The sequence below is a fragment of the Rhinopithecus bieti genome, unplaced genomic scaffold (assembly GCF_001698545.2).
Source record: "Rhinopithecus bieti isolate Rb0 unplaced genomic scaffold, ASM169854v2 scaffold_3615, whole genome shotgun sequence".
Lineage (NCBI taxonomy): Eukaryota > Metazoa > Chordata > Mammalia > Primates > Cercopithecidae > Rhinopithecus > Rhinopithecus bieti.
Genome location: NW_016804369.1, coordinates 1,374,128 through 1,396,436, shown reverse-complemented (window position 1 = coordinate 1,396,436; position 22,309 = coordinate 1,374,128). Strand labels below are relative to the sequence as shown.

At 42.7% G+C, this 22,309-nt stretch overlaps 1 protein-coding gene and 1 long non-coding RNA gene across 4 annotated transcripts in view; both read left to right on the top strand.

Moving 5' to 3' along the window:
* TMEM132D (transmembrane protein 132D) overlaps nucleotides 1–22,309 on the top strand; it is an 865,119-nt gene that overhangs the window by 37,070 nt on the left and 805,740 nt on the right. The gene's annotated exons all lie outside the window — the stretch shown is intronic.
* LOC108526706 (uncharacterized) lies at nucleotides 8,870–11,576 on the top strand. The gene is made up of 2 exons (XR_001884588.1): nucleotides 8,870–9,253; nucleotides 10,004–11,576. It is a non-coding gene; the product is annotated as an uncharacterized LOC108526706 (long non-coding RNA).

Here is a 22,309-nt window from a genome sequence, read left to right as displayed (position 1 = left end):
AAGCTTTATTGAGGTAAAATTGGCAAACAATTGTATCTATTGAAGATATACAATTTGATGATTTGCGGCATGTGTACATCGTGAAATGGTCAAGCTAGTTCACATATCTATCCCTTTCTACAGTGACTGTTTTCTTTGTTTTACTTTCTTTTTTTATGATGAAAACACTGAAGATTTATCCTCTCAGTAAATTTCAAGGACACTCTACGGAATTATTAACTCTAGTCCTTCTGTGGTTCATTCAAACTCTAGAACTGGCTCCTCTGGCATAACAGGAGTGTTTCCCTTTATCATCAGCATCTCCCCATTCTCTCACCAGTGTTGCCGAGCCCTGGTGACCCCCATTTTACTCTCTGCTCCTCTGAGTTTAGCTTTTTTAGATTCTGCATATGAGTAAGATCATGTGGTATTTGTATTTCTGCGCCTGGCTTATTGCACTTAGCTTCATGTCTTTCAGTGTCATGTATATATTGTTGTAAATGGCAGGATTTCTTTCTTTCTTTTTCTTTTTTTGAGACAGGGCCTGGCTCTGTCACCCAGGCTGGAGTGCAGTGGCATAATCTTAGTTCACTGCAACTTCTGTCTCCGGGCTCAAGTGATCCTCCTGCCTCAGCCTCCCGAGTAGCAAGGACTACAGGCACATACCACCATGCCCAGCTACTTTCTGTATTTTTTTGTAGAGAACAGGGTTTTGGGGTTTCTCCGTGTTGCCCAGTCTGGTCTCCAACTCCTGAGTTCAGGTCATCTGCCTGCCTCGGCTTCCCAAGGTGCCGGGATTACAGGCATGAGCCACTGTGTCTGGGTGTATTTCTTTTTAAAGACTAAGTAATATTCCATGTATATATCTATACCCCACATTTTCTGTGTCCGTTCATGCATTAACGGGCACATCGGCTGACTCATCGTGGCTACTGTGAATCCTGCCGCATGACGATCAGAAGTTCTGAACACGAGAGTTCAGATGTCTGTGCGGGGTGCTGACTCATTTTCTTTGGATATATACCCAGAGTGGGATTGCTAGATCATATGGGAGTTCTATTTTTAATATCTCCAAGAGCCCACGTACTGTTTGCCATAATGGCTTTACCAAATTACATTCCCACCCACAGTGTGCAAGGAGTCTCTCTTTTCTACATCCTGTCCAACACTCATTTTTCATCTTTTTGATAATAGCTGTCCTAACAGGTGTGAGGTAATATCTCATTGTGGTTTTGATTTGCATTTCCCTAGTGAATAGTCATGTTGAACCCTTTTTCATAGACTTCTTGGCTATTTGTTTGCCGTCTTTTGAGAAGAAACATACAATTTTAAACCCAGGGGGTGTGGAGTAAAACCCCAGCAGTGTGAGAGGAAAACCAAACCAAAACAAACACCAACCTTAACAATGTCTTAGTCGTTAGGCACAGGATCTGAGACAGCCAGACAACCCCGGTCCTATAGCACTGCAAAGAGAGGGTCATACCGCGATGTGGCTCTGGAGCCTGACCTCTGGTTCAAATCCAGGCTTCTTAACCCATTAGTCCCATGAACGCTGTCTACACTGTACTCCTGTTCCCTTGCCTGCTGAATGCAAGTTATAAAATACCTCCATCCTGGAACTGCAAGAATTAAGTGAGATAATATCCATCAAGCACGTAGACCAGTGCCTGGCACAGAGGATGCCCAAGCGGTCGTCAGTTGTGATGCGTTCAGTGTATTCCGTGTGTCGGACTGAACACTCTTGCTCCCCACAGTTCGTTCTTCACACAACAGTCAGGGTGCTTAAAATACACAAGTCAGACCATTGCACTCACAATGAAACCCAGATTCCCTCCATGCCTGCTCACTGCAACACGTGATCACTCCTGTCTCTTGGAGTGTTCATAGAACTGATGAGCAGAAGTTGTAGGATTGCAGGCTCCATGATGAGCTCACACAGAGTTTGGAGGGAACTCACTTCTGTGGACCCATCTTACACAACCAAGCCTTTGTGTAATTGGTTGTGACCATGGTAGCAGGACTGTGTTAGCTAATATTCTCCTGGTGTTCTCCCCTCTGCTCTCTATGCTCCAGCCACACCGGACATTATTCTGTTCATGGAACCCCTGCCTCCAAGTTCATTTCCTTCTCTGCAGTTCCCTCTGCCCGGAACTCTGTCCCTCAGGCTTCTGTACCATTGCAGAGCTGCCCCTCAGCACTCCAGTGCCAGCGGACTGTCACCAATGAGAGCGGTCGTCCTTGCCCAGCATGCGCACAGGAGTCTCCAGTGCATCACTTTTACAGCACTTACCTCCACCTCAGCTCATCCTGGGTATTTATTTGTGTGTCTGCTTATTACCTGGATTTCCAACTTTTCCCACTGGAAAATAAGTTCTGACATTGGAGGCTTCATGATGAGCAGAAGTTCTGTGATTACAGCCTTCGTGATGAGCTCACACAGAGTTTGGATGGAGCTCACTTCTGTGGACCCATCTTGCGTGACTGACCCTTTGTCTTATTGGTTGTGGTCACTTTAAGAGCTAGCCACTGCACTCAGAGGACATAGTCTATCCCGCGGACTATCTAGAGTACTATGTGAGAGACAGTGCAGAGCATGCTGCATGTACAGTGTCGGGGTCATTGAATACCTAATGACAGACATCCCACCCAAACTTACTTCAGGTGAGAATGCAGGTGGCAAGGGGATTTATTGGCCCAAACAACAAAAAATGTCAGAATAACCTTCAGGCATAGCTTGATCCAGGGACTCAACATCAGTGCCAATAGTGTGTCCCCATCTCTTGTCTCTCTGCTGTCCTCAGGAACGGCTTCCTTCTCAGGCAGTCTCCTTATGTGGTGGCCTCCAGCAGCTCCCCAATTACATCTTCCAAACTTCAGGTTCAGCAGGAAAAACACCTTCTCTTTTTCAGTGGTTGAAATAAACAGCCACTCCCTGAGTCTTATGGGTCTGCCTGTGGGCATGCGCGTTAATCGATTGCTGTATAACAGACTACCCCAAAACTCTGATAGTGACTTAGAGCAGGATAGTTATTTATGATTTTGCAGTTTCTATAGGAGAGAAATCCAGACACAGTCCTGTGGGGCTGGTGTGTCTTTGCTTCATGATGTCTGAGGCCTCAGCTGAGAGATTCCAAGACTGATATCTGGAATCATCTCAAGGCTTAACAGGGGCTGGGGAATCCAGTTCTAAGGTGGTTTGCTCAAATGGCTGATGTTCTAGTTTTAGTTCTCTCCACCTGGACCACTCTGCAGGGCTACTTGAGTCTCCTCACAAGATGGCGCTGGCTTTCCCCAGAGAGTAAGATAGGAGTGGCAGTGCTTTTTATGCCCCACCTTTGGAACTCACATTCTGTCATCTCAGCTATATGCTGTTCATTAGAAGTGAAATAGCAGGTCCAGCCCTCGCTGGTGCTAGTGGTAGTGCGATTGGGCTCACACTTTAAAGGGATGAGTGATAAAAAGTTTTTCAGACTTATTTTGAAACCTACCATAGCCCTAAACTTATCACTGTTGTTAGAGGGATAAACTCTGCTAACTGATGAGGCTGTATTAGTTCGTGTAGGCAGTTACCAGAACATGGCAGAAAAGATTCCTGTTACAATTTCCTCCCCTGCCCCCTCCCCCCCCAAAAAAACAAAAACAGAAACAAATAAACAATACCTAGATGTTCTGACGCTAGCATTTCATGTATTACAATATCATGGGGACATAAGACTACACAGAAATCTTTCTTCTTTTTTGGGGAGGACAGCTGATTTCACACAAATCCCAATGTTTTTGCATTCTTATTTTCTATCAGCTCTTAGGACACAAGCTTTATTCGGAGGGTGATACTAGCAAGGCTCACTAACATTTTGCTTGAATGGGAGATTTTAAGGCCTGCTTTAGCAAAGTTGATATTTTAAAAGCATCATTATAAGGTAGAAAATTAAGGTGTCTATAAAAACAGAATTCTTCATTTTAAAAAATAACTGACCAACAATGAACTTAAAAATACCAGACTCCCTGTGTTAATGTGAGATGCTGTACACTTTGCACCCTAGTCTCTGCAAATAATTGACCAACAGTGAACTTAAAAATACCAGATCCCACGTGTTAATGTGAGATGCTATGCACTTTGCACCCTGGTCTCTGCACCCATAACTGTACAGGGAGCAGGTGTACTCTTCGATTCCCTTGGGAAGAACATGGTTTTTGCATCTGGAAAACCTATTAGTTTCCATTGGGGGCTCGGGGTGGGGGTGGCCGGCTAGCTGATTCCTTAGTGACTGTCCACAAATCCATGCCTCCCAGTTCTGTAAGGCTTCACCGCAGTGCTCTAAGACAGACACCAAGGTCTGTAATTTATACTTTTGCCCAAGCTAAAAATTATAGTGACTTTCATGTGACACAGCCCACATTTGTCTGATAACCGGCCTGTTCCTAATTCCAAGCCCAAGCTCCTCCGCAATTTTCAATGCCTCGGTTCTCTGAATGAATTGATGAATGGCCTTAAGTTCCCATTTACATCTGCCCTGGAATCCCTCCCTCGCTGAGGAAGGCGGAACTGCACCAGCCAGCGCCGTTCAGTTCCATCAACATGCAAAGCATGTTGTGATGTGTTTCTGTTCTGTGGCTGGGCTGCTATGGCTTTTTTTTTTTTTTTTTTTGGACTAAGCTAATCTCGCTGCTGCTTAAACATCAAGCTTTTAGCCTAGGCTGTGTCAACTTTCAGTGGTGTTTTTATTTTATTACAATGGAATGGTTTTATCCAACATGGGGGTAAATGGCTTGGCTAAGTGCTTTTGAAGCCCAGACTCATTCTCTGCATATACTTGTGTCCGCTCTTAATGGAATTCAAATAAACAGTCCTCCGGCATGAAAGGAGCTCTATTAGATTTATTTCTAAATTCTTTTAAGGATGTCAACATGCAGCCCTTGGATGTGATGGGAGAGGCATAGCTGATCAACCCCCATGGCTGCCGCGAATTAGTCTGAACCTATTGGAAATGGAAAGTTCAGAGAGCACAGATGGAAAAGATTGAACTGGTGGCTCAGAGTGAATTGAAAGGGCAGGTTTGCTCTGTGCAGAGAGACACCTGTGCAGTGGAGTGTCAGCAAACACATAGCCCCCTGGAGAATGCCTTCGCTCTTGGCTCCTGAAGGCTGGGTCTGCTTTCAGCATGGAAATCCTCAGGCAGCCCCAGAAAGGATTAATTTCCCCAAGTTTGAGGTTTCCACCTGATTTGAGGCTTGAAATTTAGAGTTGAGAGCATCTGTATTCTGTGGCTTCCTAAACCAGCCTTCAAAACCATTCTGTAACTGACCAACAGGTTTATTTTGCCCACTTCCCAGACAGACCTGATTTATCAACCCAGGGGAATTGCAAAGGAGAAAAAGTATCATACACTTAAAGCCAGCTAAACAGGAGACGGCAGCTTTATTATTACTCAAATCAGCTTCCCAGAGAATTTGGAGGCTAGTGTTTTTCAAGGATAATTTGGTGGGCAGGGGACTAGGGAAGGGATGTGCTGATTGGTTGTGGATGCAATTGTAGGGATATGGCCCTTGTGTGCTGAGTGTGGCTACAGGAGCAGTTAAGTCAAGAGTCTTGGGTCTGGGTGGGACCATCTAGTCCTCAGAAATGCAGAAACCTGAAAGGACATCTCAAAAGGCCAGTCTTGGGTTCTACAATAGACATCACTATTGTAGATAGTGATGTAAATAGATAACATCATATCTGCCAGAAATTGGGGAAATTGCAAATCTTGTGACCTCCAGAATAATGGCTGGTAATCCTTTTTTTTCTTTTGCTTTGAGACAGAGTCTCTCTCTTGCCCAGGCTGGAGTGCAGTGGTGCAATCTCAGCTCACTGCAACCTTCACCTCCTGAGTTCAAGTGATTCTCCTGCCTCAGCCTCCCTAGTAGCTGGGATTACAGGAGCTCATCACCACGACCAGCTAATTGTTGTATTTTTGGTAGAGATGTGCTTTTGCCGTGTTGGCCAGGCTGGTCTTAGAACTACTGACCTCAGGTGATTCACTCACCTTGGCCTCCCAAATTGCTGGGATTACAGACGTGAGCCACCGTGCCCAGCCTGGTAATCATTTAACTAAGCCTACATCTTAGTGGAATTCAGGCTCCTCTCATTTTCCTAACATGGCGGCCTTTCATTGGTTTTACCAAGGAGGTTTAGTTTTGGGGAAGGGTTATTATCATTCCAACTATAAACTAAATTTCTCCCAAAGTTAGCTTGGTCCAAGCCCAGGAGTGACCAAGGGCAGTTTGGAGGTTAAAGGTAAGGTGGGGGTTAGTTAGATCACATCCTCTATGTTTCTTATAATTTTCTCAAAGTTACCAATTTCTAACTGTTAAAATGTTTGCAAAAGTGGTTTCAACTCTACAAGGCAGATCATTTTTCATTTCATTCCACTGGAATAGTAACAGATTTCTCAAAGTATAATTCTATAAAAAAGATTTTCAGAAAGTTAGAGTTTCAAAAGGTTAAAAACATAACACAGTGAAGGAGTTTCCAATAATTGCTTCATTTATTGATATGCAAACTGATATGGTTTGGCTGTGTCTGCACCCAAATCCCATCTTGAATTGTAGTTCCCATAATCCCTATGTGTCGTGGGAGGGACCAGGTGTATGTAATCGAATCATGGAGGCAATTTCCCTAATGCTGTTCTCGTGATAGTGAGTAAGTTCTCATGAGATCAGATGACTTTATAAGGGGCTTCCCTCTTTGCTCAGCTCTCATTCTTCTTTCTCCTGCTGCCCTGTGAAAAAGGACACGTTTGCTTCCCCTTCCGTCATGATTGTAAGTTTCCTGAGGCCTCCCCAGCCCTGCAGAACTGTGAGTCAATTAAACCTCTTTCGTTTATATAAATTACCCAGTCTTGGGTATGTTTTTATAGCAGTGTGAGAATGGACTAATACAGAAGCCAACAAGATGACATAGCTAGATAAAATTAGGTTATGAGAAGTTTTATATATATACACACATATGTATATATATTTATGCATACATATACACAGGGAAAAATGCTTCAAGAGATTGAAAAGTTGATGCAGAACAGTTTAATGCCCTAGGGCAATAAAACAATCCCTTTTGAGGCTTTCTTTCCTATAAGACAGAAATTATTCTCATCTCTATTGGATAAAAGTCATTTGTAATGTATCAATCTACTCCAAGTTAACATCTAAATTGACAGAGTCTGGGCCCTGATCAATAGTAAATGGTATGTCAAATAAAGTTCTCTTTCCCTAGAGTCTCCCATGACATTTCAGTGGACTTGTCGAATTTTCTAGCATGATTTTGAAAGGGCATGCAGTAATCGTTTTGCCTTATTTCCAAGTTTTGCATAGTTTTCTTAGCAGGTTGCAGTCTTTTTTTTTTTTTTTGAGATGGAGTCTTGCTCTGTTGCCCAGGCTGGATCTCAGCTCACTGCAAGCTCTGCCTCCCGAGTTTTATGCCATTCTCGGGCCTCAGCCTCCCGAGTAGCTGGGACTACAGGCACCCACCACCTCACCTGGCTAGTTTTTTTGTATTTTTTAGTAGAGGCAGGGTTTCACTGTGTTAGCCAGGATGGTCTCCATCTCCTGACCTTGTGATCCGCCTGTCTCGGCCTCCCAAAGTGCTGGGATTACGGGCTTGAGCCACCGCGCCCAGCCTAGCAGGTTGCATTCTCAAACGTCCACAGAGGCAGAGTGGGGCCGTGTTAGTCTAGGGTGTGTGTTTTCTGTCCAGGGGCAGCTGCTTCTCAATGCCAAGGGCAGTGTGAGTCCCCTGTGACCAGGACCCCAGAATTTCCATGAGAAAGTATAAATGCACATGTTTATGTGAAATGTTCTGTATGAGTCAGGGTTCTCCAGGGGGACAGAACTAACAGGAGATGTACACATGGAAGGGAGTTTATTAGGGAGAATTGACTCGCGTGATCCGAGGCAAAGTCCTGTGATAGACTGTCTGAAGGTTGAGGAGCAAGGAAGCCAGCAGTGGCTCAGTCTGATCACAAAACCTCAAAAGTAGGGAAGCTGACAGTGCAGCCACCAATCAGCCTGCGGCCAAAGGCCGCAGACCCCTCAGCAAACCGCTGGTGTAAGTCCAAGAGTCCAAAGGCTGAAGAATCTGGAGTCTGGGGCAGGACGCATCCAGCATGGGAGAAAGATGAAGCCAGAAGATTCGGGAAGCCGGCTTATCCCACCGTCTTTGCCTGCTTTTTTCTAGCCGCGTTGGCAGCTGATTGGATGGTGCCCACCCACACTGAGGGCGGGTCTGCCTCTCCCAGCCCACCGACTCAACTGTTAATCTTCTCTGGCAACACCCTCACAGGCACACCCAGAAATAATACTTTACCAGCTCTGCAAAGTCTTATAGGCATCCTTCAATCATGTTGACATCTCATATTAACCATTACATGTTTTAATTTTAAAATATTGGCAATTAATTCAGTGAGAAGAAAAGACAACATTGTCTTAATCATTTTGAGCTGAGTATGTTGGTGCAAAAGTAATTGCGGTTTTTGCTTTTAATGGCAAAGCTGCAATTACTTTTACACCAATCTAATAAAATTCCATAGACTGGTGGCTTATAAACAACAGGGATCTATTTCTATGGTTCTGGAGTTTGGGATTCCAGGATCAAGGCAGCTGCAGATTCGGTGTCTGCTGGGGACCTGCTTTCTGGTTCAGAGACGGCACCTTCTCACCGTGTGCTCACATGGTGGAAGGGATGAGCACACTCCCGCAGGACTCTGTCATAAGGGCACCCATCGCGTTCCCCCGGACTCTGTTCCCTGAGTGTCTTGCATAGGGCTTGCCGTCTAAGAGCATCACCTTGGTTAAGATCTCAGCATTAATTTGGGGGAGGGGCATAAACATCTGCTGCAAATTCCATGTGGGCAAACAAAGCAGGTCCAAGGTTGCTGGATGGTGCCTTCTGAAAAGTCATCTGGTAGACCCGAGGCTGTTTCAGAAAGGCAGCACAGTCAGGAGTGAGGGAGTCTCCAGCCAGATGGCTCGGCTCAGATCCCAGCTCTGGTGCTTGCTAGCTGTGTGAAGATGAGCTGGGATTTTATCTAACTGTGTCTCATTTCCATATCTTTAAAATGGGTGCTAGCACAACACCTACCTCATCCACTTAGGAGGAGCTGGTGAGTATCAATGATCCAGAGAGTTCCTGGCCCGCAGCTGGCACGCAGTCCACGTTACTGTCAGACAGTGCGAGAAAAGAGTTTCGTCATTCTCCTGGTGGGCCGTTCTCACTGCAGTGTTGCTTTTGTTCCACGAGGTCAGTTTTTTCTCACTCTTTCATGAGACTATTTTTAGAAAACTCAATCCATTTCAGTGCTTTTCCCGAAGGACTGTGGGGAGTTGTGGGGAATGATTTGCTCGTCCCACTTGACGATCAGGGCTTGACATCCCACTCGTGGGCATTGACTGTGTGCCGAGTTCTGGGGCTGACTCCTGCTTCCCTGAGTTCCTTGGCCTGTGACGTTGGCCCCGTGTCGCATTTCCTTTTCTGTAAAATGAGGCGATGGTCAAGCCTGCCTCAGAGGTCGGGGTGATAATTTCAAGAGTGAAATTTGGAGACAGCTAAGGACAGTGCCTGGGACATAGTAAAAGTTCAGTGATAGCTGAACGTTTTGTGTCCCCAGGGACCGCTGTTTAAGCCTTAACCAACTCCTGCTTTATTCCCCACATTAAGCATTGTGCGCTCAGAACAGTCAGTGACGTCACATGGGAAACGGGGGGGTAAAAGTGACAAGGACTGCCGTGGGCATCAGTAGAATCCCCGCTTGGAGTTACCGAAGAGGAAACGGAGGCCCATCCCCAAGACGTGGCTTTTCTTTGCGTTATTGCGTGGCTTTTCCACCTGCCCGGGACTCTGATCCAACACTCTGTTATGTGGAAACTTCTGTGGGTTTCTTGACTTGCAGTAGGTTCAGTCCTGTTGCATGTGGAGGGATGCAGGGGAGGTGGGTGGTGAGTGTATTCCAGTAAACTTATGAACCAAATCTAAGACTTCCCTCTTCCCCAGAACACATCCTCCACTCCCTGGAAGATGCAACTCCTAAGGAAACTGAGTCCAATGATCAAAGTCATTGGCATTTGCAGGGGACCCACTGATAATTGCCACCTGCACAGGAGGTCTCTTCCGTAACTCCGCAGAGAGCATGTGGGCCGCTGCAAATGCAAATCCAGCTCAGCCAGGACCTCCCGTGTGCCAAGTGTCATGGGATTCATGCTTTCAAACCATCGGTTCTGGTTAAGACTCATATAATGAAACAGATGGGTTCACAAGATTTTAGTTTATATGGGAAGAAGCTTTAGACTAAAGCAGAGGGAAGTAAACTTATAGGCAAGCAGGAAGGCTTGAAGGCTTGAGTGGTCTTGGAGGCTCTCGGCTGGGTGCAGGCTGACCTTGGGTGAGAGCCCTTGCTCATTGCCCCATGGTGCTGTCCTTCCCGTGGGTTCAGACAGCCCCTTGTTCCTGGTCAATATCCTCTGTGCTTCTCTTTGGGGATTTAGGACACCATGGCATTCTCCTCATTGTCCAAGGAAACCATCCCCCTCATCTAGAAACACCATCAATTTCTGAAGTTAAATTGAGACCAGAATGGATTCTGCACATCAGTCTCCCCTTTCCCTCTGTGACTGTGGACTCTGGGAGGGTTAGAGAGAGGTGGTGCCAACGGCAAAGACACGCTCTAATGGGGCGGCTTTTCCACAGGCCTTTCTTAAGCTGGGACTGGGTCTCAGATCTTTCTTCAGACATGAGGGATGTTTAGAGTGGAGAATGTTTGCATCCATCAGTCTTCCATCATGTTACACTGGAGTTTCGTGGCAGTGATGTGAATTAAAGAGTAGTATTTTAGATTTGATATTTTATTGCTGCATAGTTTATTGTAATTTTTAGTGGTCAATCTCAGCATCCTGATTCAGCTTCAGAAAAGTTTGGAGAGTCTCCCAAAGAATGAGGAATCATTAGCCTACCACAGAATCTTCTTTTGGAGGCACAGTGAAAAGCACATAAAACACAAATGACAGTTTACGACTTACTATAAAGCATTCCCTTGTATAAGCATGATGCAGGGTCATGAATGAAACTTTGTCCTCACCCCTCGATGTTCTGCTTTCAAGATACCACGCCTTCCCCATCTCCAGAGATCACCCCTGATCTGACTGCCGTGGGACTCTCTGCTCTCTAAATACACAGTAGGCTTGAGACCCATTCATTTTTACAAAGAATTGGTTGTGCATTGTTTTTTGTTTTTCTTTCCAGATGGGGTCTTGCTCTGTTGCCCAGGCTGGAGTATAGCAGTGTGATCACAGCTTACTTCAGCCTCAACCTACTGGGCTCAAGTAATCCCCCCACTTCAGCCTTATGAGCAGCTGTGACTATAGGCATGCATCACCAAGCCCAGCTCATTTTTGTATTTTTTGTAGAGACAGGGTTTCGCCATGTTACCCAGGCTGGTCTCAAACTCCTAGGCTCGAGTGATCTGCCCGCCTTGGCCTCCCAAAGTGCTGGTATTACAGGTGTGAGCCGTGGCACCTGGCCTTGGTTGTGTATTTCTATGGATAAAGATATATACACTCAGCAAATAAAATAAAACTTGTATCCTCTTCATCCTCTCTCCCCGTCCCCAGACCCTAGAGGTAACAGCTGTTTGGAATTTGGTGCAGTGTTTTCAGGCTTTACACATTTGCACAAGGCTTTTGCATGAGGTTGTGCAGGTTGTGGGTGACGTGACTTCAGTTGATGACATCCACATAAACCAGGGGCTGCAAGCTGTGGCTCGAGGGTCAAGTCTAGCGTGTGCCACCTGTTCTTGTATGTTCTGTGAGTTTAAAATCTTTACATTTTTTAAATGGTTAAAAAGTCAAAATAAGGTTTTACAATGTGAAAATTGCACAAAATTCCAATTATGGTGACCAAACACAAAGTTTTATTAAAATCTAGCCATACTCATACATTGGTGGCAGAATTAAGTAGTTGTGGCAAAGACCCTATGACTCACAAAGCCTAAAATATTGACTCTCTGGCCCTTCATGGAAAGTTTGCTGGCCCCTGACATAGACCGTATTTGGAGTTTTACAGTGCGCAGCATGCACCGCTGTAGGGAAGCAGTGCTGTGAACATGGGCACACACATCATTTAAAAATAAAACAGTGTTAATGTACTGTAATTCATTGTATTACTGCTAACACTTTGGTTGCCTTGAATTTTTCACTATTACAAATCATGCTGCAGTAAACATTCTTGTACTTTTGTACAGCCCTTCGCATGTCACTGAAGTTCCAATTATCTCCAACCGAGAGCAGTGTTAATGCTGGCGTGTGTACAATGTAATCTACAATGTGGCAACTTGTGGTAAATGAACAATTTTTCAATTTAATATTTATTATCGTAGCCTGCGAGAAGGAAATCTGTTCTGACTGGTTTAAAAGAGTCTCTATAATGAGCTAGGAGATTTTAAAATTCTAAATGTGAAAAGCAAGTCAACTAATTTCCAAATAATTGGGAAACTGTTCAGTATAAAGAAAATGTAGTTTTCATGTGCTCAGCTTGGCTGTATATGCAAATTTGATGCTGATTAACTTTCTAGAAGTCAGTTTTCCCTGTGGATACCAACATCTACTTGACTACATCTGTGCTAGATATTTGGAGAGAAGCATTCAGAATGAAAACTATATTTTCCGAGCTAATATTTGCATGAATATTGAGATGTTGTTCCCTTTGTGAAGTAAATATTGACCTCAGTTTCACCTTTATTTCTATGCTCTGATCCCCACGCACCAGTAACTGCTGATGACTGGGTGTTCCTCCTGGTGGAATCTGCTGGAACCAATAAAAAATGCCTGGCTGCTGTTATTTTTGGTGAGCTTTTTCTTTCAAAGGAATCTAATTAAGAAAATTATTTATTTTGTGTCCTCGCATGGAAAAGTCCCCCCCCCCCAGTGTGTGTGGCATTGCATAAATATGAATAAATTGTCATTGGTAACAATTAAAAGCATTTGTACTAAACATGTAGCCTCAGCTTGTCCTTTTACTGGAACATGCTGGTGGATTTGCAGAAAGCTTTCTGATCGAATGTTGCCAATTTCTGATCTTTATTCAACTCTAGGAAGTATTGTAGATAATGTCCTGATTCCTACAGAAGACATATGTATAAAATACCCTGTCCATACCCAGACCCCTGCAAGCAAACCAACCAAAGCAAGATAATGTGAACAACAACGGGAACCAACCCTTACCCACCCCGACGCCCTTGAAATGTGCATTGCATACTGACAGGAATCTTGATGTCGCCTTTGCTGATATTTTTGCCCCACCCACATCCCCTTAACATGTTTCATCTTTGCATGGCCAGGTTTCCCGTGAGCTTGGAAATAAGTGCCTGGTGCACATCCGCCATGGGGGCAGGCCTGGCCCCAGTAAAAGATACGTTTATTAAAGGGCTCAGGGTTGAATGATGACTTGGGGGCCATGTGGAGTGTTCACCCAGAACTGGAAAGAACTCCCCTAGCTCCTTCCTCCTGTCTGTGAGTCACGTGTTCCTCGTCCTTCCAGATTGGAGCTTTGCAAAAATCAATGTGAGCACAGGAGACATGGGGTGGGTAGAGAGAGAGAGAGAAGAGAGAGAGCGAGAGGGGAGAGAGAGAGAGAGAGAAAAGAGAGAGAGAGAGATCCACCACTTCTTTCCGACTTGGGCCTTTCACTTCCTCAGCTCTCACACAAAATACCTTCAGAAAGAAGCTAGGTCTAGGATCATGGTTTTCAAATCTACAAATATGTGGGAATTCCACACTTCAGTGGAGGCTCTTACCAAATAGAAGACTATTGCTATATGCGTGAGCATTTTTCTCTTGCTGTTAAGAACTTAAGCAAATATCCCCATCCGTTTGACAAGACCGGCAGGGTGAGGTGGTGTGGAATAGCGCGAAGCCCCTGGGTTTATTCAGGGGTCACGCAGCACCAAGATAAAACCTTGGCTCTGGTATTTATTATTGTTTAATCTGAACATTTTCTGACTCAACTCCCTTATCTGTGTAATTGTGTATACTGATATCATAATTTATAGGACTGTTGCAAGATTCAGAGGAGAGAATGTTTATGCAATGCCTACCGCATTGCCTGGCAGGGAGCTGGCCTCGGTAAAGCTCAGTTCCTTCCCTGCACTTTCACTCCCCTGCTTTCCTCACCAGCAACAGTCATGGAGTGACCAGTTAGCTTTTGTAGATGATGAAGCCATATCCCTTTTTTGGTGGGAATGTCAATGGTATTGCAGTTTAATAATTATGTGGTATAGTCATCTATAGCTATGTTCACATGACTCTAGTAGATTCAAATTCAATTATTATATATAAAGGAATTTGATTTTTGTGAAGTCAGAGCAAACTGCCTCTCAAGGTTTTTATTTTCAGTTTTGGATTGATGACTCAAACTAAGCTGGGAGATTTGCTTTTTCCCCTAGAGAAACAGAAGTATGGTTTATGCTTGTATTTTTTGGTATTTAGGTATGTATTTTAGAAAAGCTTGCTTATATTCTTAAAAATGTTTTAAAAAGCAGCATATTTATATAGAGAGATATCAAAATGGAATACACTTGGGTTTGGGAAATGACAGTTGATTAAACATGACTAGACCACTGTTGAAGCTCTGAGATGTCCCTTTGTAAAAGTGGAGACTGGAAAACCAGGGATGCTTAAGGTTTAACTGGTTGCATTATAAACTCCTGTCCGTGATCACATAGAACATGTTTTTCTCTGGAACATTTCTCCTTAATTACTAAGCCCCTACTCCAATCTTGGGAGTGAATGAATATTCCAGCCTTAAAATAATAATTTGCAATTCTACAAGAGGCAGGAGGGGAAATACACTTGGCTGGGATGAGGCAAGAGGATGTGAACAGGAACAGTGGGATGAAGTTGAGGGAAGCAAGGAGGAAGATGAGTAGGACAGATAGTGGTGATAGAAGAATTCACTTCTTCACATGGCTGTCCCTCCCACTTCAAGGATGTGTTGACTCACATGTGCTGATGGGACCTTAACAACTCATTGGTTTCAACTCAAGATACTCTAAGAATCAATCTTTGGGAGTAACTAAAATGATCCCTCAAAATTATTTTGAATTTTCGTGATTTATGAAATTGAGAAACAGGAGAAATTAAAATAACTCATCAAAAAGACAAACCCAGTGAAAACGCCGAAGGGCCCACATTTTCCTAAACAGAAACTATCTAATTTGCAAGTGACTATCCTACACCTCTACCCAGTACAGGATAGTCCTTGCTAAGAGTCAATGTAGACTATTTTACCTTCTCGATACCATTTTCTACTTTTTCCCCCATTGGAAAACGAGTCTTTTTGATGTTCAGATTTTTTAAGTGCTAAGACCAACCTACCCAAACAAGACGTTTTTATCTCAAGACTAAGCTGAAGCATTCCTGTACTGGGAAACAGTTCTCGTTATCTATTGAAGAACAAAAATTGTCACTTCTGTGTCCCAATTCCTTCATGCTTCATTTCAGGACAGATCCTTTAGGGACGATATGCACTTGAAATCTTTACAGAATCGCTGTGATGGTTTCCAAAGGAACCATTAGGAAATGATTTTTGAGTATTTTATGGGCAAAAAAACCGCAATTACTTTTGCACCAACCTAATAGATGTCAGAGACAAAGGACACACTCTTGGTTTCAGAGAGGAAATCCTGCTGGAATAAATCGCCATGCTCAGCATCCAGAGGGGAGTCAACTCTCACTTAGTTGAGTTAATTGAACACATCAATCAACACATTATGCAAAATCATTGCTAAACTAGAACTTACATAGAGTGCTTTTAATTTGAGCAGACACACCCCCATTTCAGGTTCTTGGAGCTGATGAGTTCAGCTGTGTCATTCTGCTTGGAGTCCCTAACACTACTGCAGCCAGGTGGCTGGGGTCCTCTGAAGGCTACCCCATCCATGTCAGGTAGCTTCTCCCGTGGCTACCTTGGGATTCCTCATTGCATGAGTTTTAGGGTTGTCAGACTTCTTGCGCGACGTCTCTTTTTTTTCCAGGGCAAGTATTCCAAAAGACAGGAAGTGGAAACTGCCAGTCTCTAAGGCTTGAGCCAGGAGACTAGCAGAATGTCACTTCAGTCCCGTTCTGCAGGGAGGTCAAAGCAGTCACAGAGCAAGGACGTAGACCTCACCCCTGGATTAGAGGATTGTCAGATATCTGTACTCCACTACAGCGTGGAAAAGCAGTGAGTGTTCCTAATATTTGGAAATGCCTTTTGAACCAATGCCTTTGCTGATTTTAAGCTATGGCCAAGGGTGAACAGAGCTGACGGGAGCTGTTGGAAGCCCCTCAGACATGGGAAGACTAAAATTGAAGTTCAAGGCTACCACAGCAGCCGAGACTGAGGGTAAGAACCTGGAGAAGAGGGAAAAGCCTCGGAGTGATTCCAGCATTTTGCACCCCTGTTGCTCTTGAAACATTTCCAATTAATCACAGCAGACAAAAGGCTGGGGAATTGAACAGAAAGTGCCAGCTAAGAGGTCGAGGAGGTAAGCAACAGCTCATAATAATGTTGACCTACAGAGACAAAAATGAAGTTCAGGACCTGCCCAGGAGGATGGGCCAGTCAACATTCAGGCTCTTGGTTGCAGTTCCCAAACAGCCAGAAGCCTGGAACATGAGTGAACCAGAAATAATTCATCCTCACTGAAGCTCAACATCTACTTTGAAATAGTTCAAGCACAGCCTGGATTAAGAATCTCTCCTCTTACTCTATTGCCTGCTTGCAACAAAATAAATTCTCTCTGGGGTAAATTAATGTAATCCACAGTATTTATAATTTTTCGTGTACATTGTCTGGCGTCCAGTGAAAGATTTCCCAGGCATACCAGAAACTAAGGCCAAGGGAGGGGGGCAGAAATTGACTCATGAATGATCCAGATACTGGAATTTTCATAGTGGATTTAAAAATAAGTATAATAAATCAATAAAAGGAAACATGACAAGATTAGCAGGAAATTAAAATATATACAGAGAATCAAATAAAAATTCTAGAACCAAATAATAGAATAACCAAAATTAAAAATATGGTACTTTGGCTTAAGAGAATTTTAGAATTAGTGAACTGGAATACAGGTCAGGAGAAAATATTCTGAAGAGCAAATATGAAAGAGAGAAACAGAGAATTTTCCAAAGCTAGTGAGCAACATCAAGCCACAGATTCAAGAAGTGGTATGATGTCCAACCAGAATTACTGTAAAGGAAATCACACCTGGGTATATCATGATGGATTTGCTAAAAAGAGGAAAATGACAATTAACTTATAAGAAGGAACAATAAGATTAAAGTTGACTTTTCAACAGAAATAATGACATTCAGAAGACAATGGAGTGATGTGTTTAAGATGCAGAGAACCCCAGGACCTGGAATTCTGTATATAGAAAATATATTCTTCAAAAATGAAGACTACATAATAGTATTTTTGAAAAACCAACCAGAAAGACTTTGACACAGCCTTCAGTGAAAGAGATGCTAAAGTCATTTTCAAATAGAAGGAAAACCAGCTCTAAGCAAGCATGCAAATGCAGGAATGAATGAAAGGCTGTGATAAGTGCATGGGTAATTAAATGAAAATTGATCACACAGAGTAATTAGATAAACTTAGGTCAGTTTGAAGTAGGAAGTGAGACTTGACTCCAAAGGTGGGGCTTAGGCTCTGGACCAGATTGAAGACTACCTGAAACAGGGACAAGGCAGAAGCACCTCCCCATAAGAAACGCCCACCAGTCCATGTCAGTTTATCATTGCCATGGTAACACCCAGAAGTTGCTTCTCCTTTCCATGGCAATGACCCAATGACCTGGAAGTTACTACTCTATTTCTAGAAACTTCTGCATAATTTGCCCTTAATTTGCATGTAATTGAGAGTGGGTATCAATACGACCACAGAACTGCCTCTGAGCTACTGCTCTGGGCACACGGCCTGTGGAGCAGCCCTGCTCTGCAAGGAGCAGGACCTCTGCTGCTGCTCTTCACTGCTGCTTCAGTAAAAGCTACCACCGATTCACCGTTGAATTCTTTCCTGGGCAATGCCAAGAACCCTTCTGGGTTAAGCCCCAATTTGGGGGCTCACCTGCCCTGTGCCAATTTGATTTGAATTTTACTGAATATTGTTTATAATACAGTGATTTTGCTTTGAGAATCACTTTAATTTGGGTTAAATCTAATATGAACTTGTAATGAAATTTTGAGACAGACCTTACCAGAGGGGCAGCTGAGGGGCTTTTGTAGGATAATATTTAAACACAGTCAGTATCTCTAGAATTTCCATGTAGTAAGAGGAAAAGCAAGTATAGTGATTGCAGGCGTGACACTTTCCATCTCAGATGTGTTTCATTCCCCAAAAGGTTGTGGATGGTTTTGTTTTATTTATTTCTGACTAATGTTAAATATGTTGCTTTTGATACCTCCAAAACAGCAGCACAAAGAAAGACATTCAGGTTTTCTCTGCCTTTAGAAGTTCTTCTTAGGCTATGACATTTCTCAGGAACTTAAATCTGCATTTAAACATTCTTATAGGGAAATGTTGTTTTGATTATTAGTTCTCCCTGGGATATTAGCCACAAAACAGATTTACTCGGTCTGCATATTTTAAATACATGCATCCATACGTATTAATTTCATGTTTATTTCCCTTGAGTACATGTATTTTTCTTCTAGATATTGAAATAAAATGAATAAGGAAAGTACCTGATCTCACCAGTTCTCTGTACACCAAAAGGTAAACTTCTCGTTTTGAAAACACAGGGAAAGGTAGCACTTTAAGTATTTTACCAGCTAGCTCCATGGGCGTTTGTTTGATCTCGTTGCACTTGCATCAGAGGTAAAGGAAGCAGAAATGTCAGCTGATTATAGAGCATAATCATCACCAGATGTTTTGAAATCCCTCCTGTCTCGTGAGTAGATGACTCTATCCTTCCTTCAAATGGATGGTGCTTAGTGTGACCTCCACCACTCCAAGCCCAAATGGAAAGTGGATTTTATGACTCAAAATTCTGTTGTGACTAGTTCATTAAGGACTGTGATTCAGCCCCTTGACAATGCAAAAGATGAGTTCTGGGACCATAGAAGGGAGAGGTTATGATTCTGTTGGAACTGAAAGCATTGATTTCACTACGTGGCCTTAAGACACCTGCTTAGACTGAAGAAATTTCTCCAAGTGCAGCGTTGTTCTTCTCGTTATTTAGAGGTGCATAAGGGCTCACAGGCTTTGCTCAGAAAGTCCAGCACTGCAAGGTTTTCTTTTAGACCTGATGAGCTTTGTCTGTTCCGATGAATATCATTGAAATTGTTGGACTCTTTAATAGTGGTAAATAATCTCCCTAAACATTGGGATTACATTCGTCTTGGCAAGATACATTACAAGAGAGATGAGGGATCCTGAAAGTAGAGTGGATAGGCATGAGACCTCATCTCACACACACTCCAGGTCAAATGCCCACCTGGCAGTGACTTGCAGGCTCACCTCTTCAAATTATATGCTTCTCATGTAAGCACTCTCTCCTTCCCCCTTCCCTCAATTTTTTCAAGCATGTAAAGTTAAATTGGCATAAGTTACTGTATTTCATTAAAAATAAGATGTCATAAGATTTATCCCCTCTTCAGATGTGTTGAAATATGCAGGCTAGTATTGACCCAATGTAAGAATGCCTGTTCCATGACATTTCATAAGTTTTTTTTATTTGTTGGTTTCCGAGACAGAGTCTCACTCTGCCACCCAGGCTGGAGTGCTGTGGCATGATCATGGCTCACTGTAGCCTCCACTTCCTGGGCTCAAGTGATCTTCCTACCTCACCCTCCCATGTAGCTGTAACTACAGGCACATACCACCATGCCCAACTAATTAAAAAATTTTTTTAATTTTTTATTTATTTTTTAATTTTTTAAAATTTTAATGTACTATATTGTCCAGGCTGGCCCTGAACTCCTGGGCTCAAGCAATCCTTCCACCTCGGCCTCTCAAGGGGCTGGGATTCTAAGCAGGAGCCATCATGGCTGGCCACTTGATAAGTTCTGATAGGTTCAGGGAGAGGGCAGTTAGATGGTTGTGAAAGTGTCTTTCAATATCTCTTTTGTAGTGTGTCAGTAGTAGTTTTTTGTGTAGCTGGAATTTTTTTGGTGACAAATGTGACGTGTTTGTATTATAGACTCTAATACTGTGAGGTTCTCTTCCTGTCCATGCTCTTGTTTCCACTCATACAAGGTCAGCACCTCTTGAGACTGGTTGCTCATTTTTGTTTCTGCAGGTTAGTTTGATCCTTTTCCCTTTTGATTGCATAAATAATCTGTCAATATCGTTTAGCATGCAGTGGTTTTCAATAAATCATTTTTGCGTTCTACATTCCGTGTGTTTGATTTCTGTCTTGTGATTCAATGCAGTTATGATCACTTACGGGGTAGAATCATGTCATAAATTTGACGTGTTCTATATGAGTAAGAATATAGTAAATATTTGACAACGTATTTATAGACTAATATTTTAGATAGATTTATCTTCTAATTGAGGCTTTCTGAAAATTCTTAATCTATTATTTGGTCATATTCTTTTTTTATTAAAATGTTTTTTTTATTTTGGAAAATAGTAGTCTTATGTGGATTAATTATATGGAGATTCTTCTTCAAAAAGTGGGTTCTATGGGCAAGTATATTGAAGAAATACTGTGAGAATTAAACAACGTCTTAGAGGCAGTACTATTTGTATAATACACTATGTTCATAACATTGTCAGAGATTTGCAAACTTAACTCATTTGTGTTTTACATTTTTTGCCATATCCGGAACTAACAGTACTATTTTTTGCTGAATGTTCTCTTTTGTAGTGAGATACTTTTTCAATAATAAAATATTTTATCATAAAATTTTACATAACTAATATAAGTGGAAAGCCAGGATTATTTATGAAAATAGAGGCTAAAATTGAACACAACAAAAGCAAACAGGATGACTCGTCTCTTAGTAGATACGGTGTCCTGCTCTGTCTCCACTAAAAGGGGAGATTGGCAATGCTAGGGGAAATTAAAGATGCACCAGCAGGAAGCAGAAATCTCTCCCTTGCCTCAAATCTCAGATCTTTGGGAGGTCAAGGCTGGAGGATCACTTGAGCCAAGGAGTTCTAGACCCGCCTGGGCAACATGGTGAGACCCCATATCTGCAGAAAATTAAAAAATCAGCTGGGCGTGGTGTCATGTGCCTGTAGTCCCAGCTACTTAGGAGTCAGAGGTGGGAGGACCGCTTGAGCCCAGGAGGCTGAGGCTGCAGTGAGATAAGATCACACTAATGTGCTTCAGCCTGGGAAACAGAGCAGGACTCTATCTCAAAACAAAAAATAAAACAAAGAGAAATATTTCTGCCTCAATGGCATCAATAGGATTGGCAAGAGATCGGAAAGAGAATAATTTCTTCACAGAATGACCCAGTCCTATTTAATGCCAGTTTTTTAAACCACCTAAAATCTCTGTGTCTATCCCCAGGGTCTCCATCACTTTGCGAAAATGAGATGTTGCAATTGTGGAGTTAGACATCCAGGTTACAACACACGCGTGCTTAGAGCAGGGGCTGGCTCTTAGGAGGCGCTTAACGAATATCAGCCATTACGATTATTACTTAATGTTCCTATATATTAGTTTTATTTTTATTAAAGGGACCGGAACCCATTTATCCAGTAGACTATTCCTGAGTTGATTGCTTTGGTATTCTGGGGAAAAGAGAGGACATTCTCATTTAAATACAATTAATATTTTAGCAGCGACACATTCACCTTCACCACTTCCTCGTTGATTTCTCCATCTGTGCCTCTCACTTCCCAAAACATCACTTTGCCTATTAAAAAAAGAGAACTTAGGGCAAAAGTTTCAGAAAGAGTTTAAATGAACATCCCAAGTAATATTAACATTTCAGGGCACCTCATTACTATTACAGAGGGAAGAAGGAAATACAGAAGCTAAAATTAACACACTCTTGGCAGAAGTTCATGGTTTTGAGAAAAAGTTTTTTTCTGAGCAGCCCTGGGACCAAGGGTTGATTAAACTGGGATTTCATCATCTCTCGGCCCTGAATGAATGAAATAAAAAGTCATTCAATCTAATTAGGCAATCTTACGAGGGCTTCCAAGCAACCACCTATGGCAATTTCTTTTTTTTTCTTTCTTTTTTTAATCTTAAAAATAGATTTTTTCAGAATTATGTGAATCTTTTCTGTCTTCCTTTTGAGATCTGATACTCTCCAAGGGGGAAAAGAATAATTCAAGTTGAAAACTTTTGGTAACTACATTGTT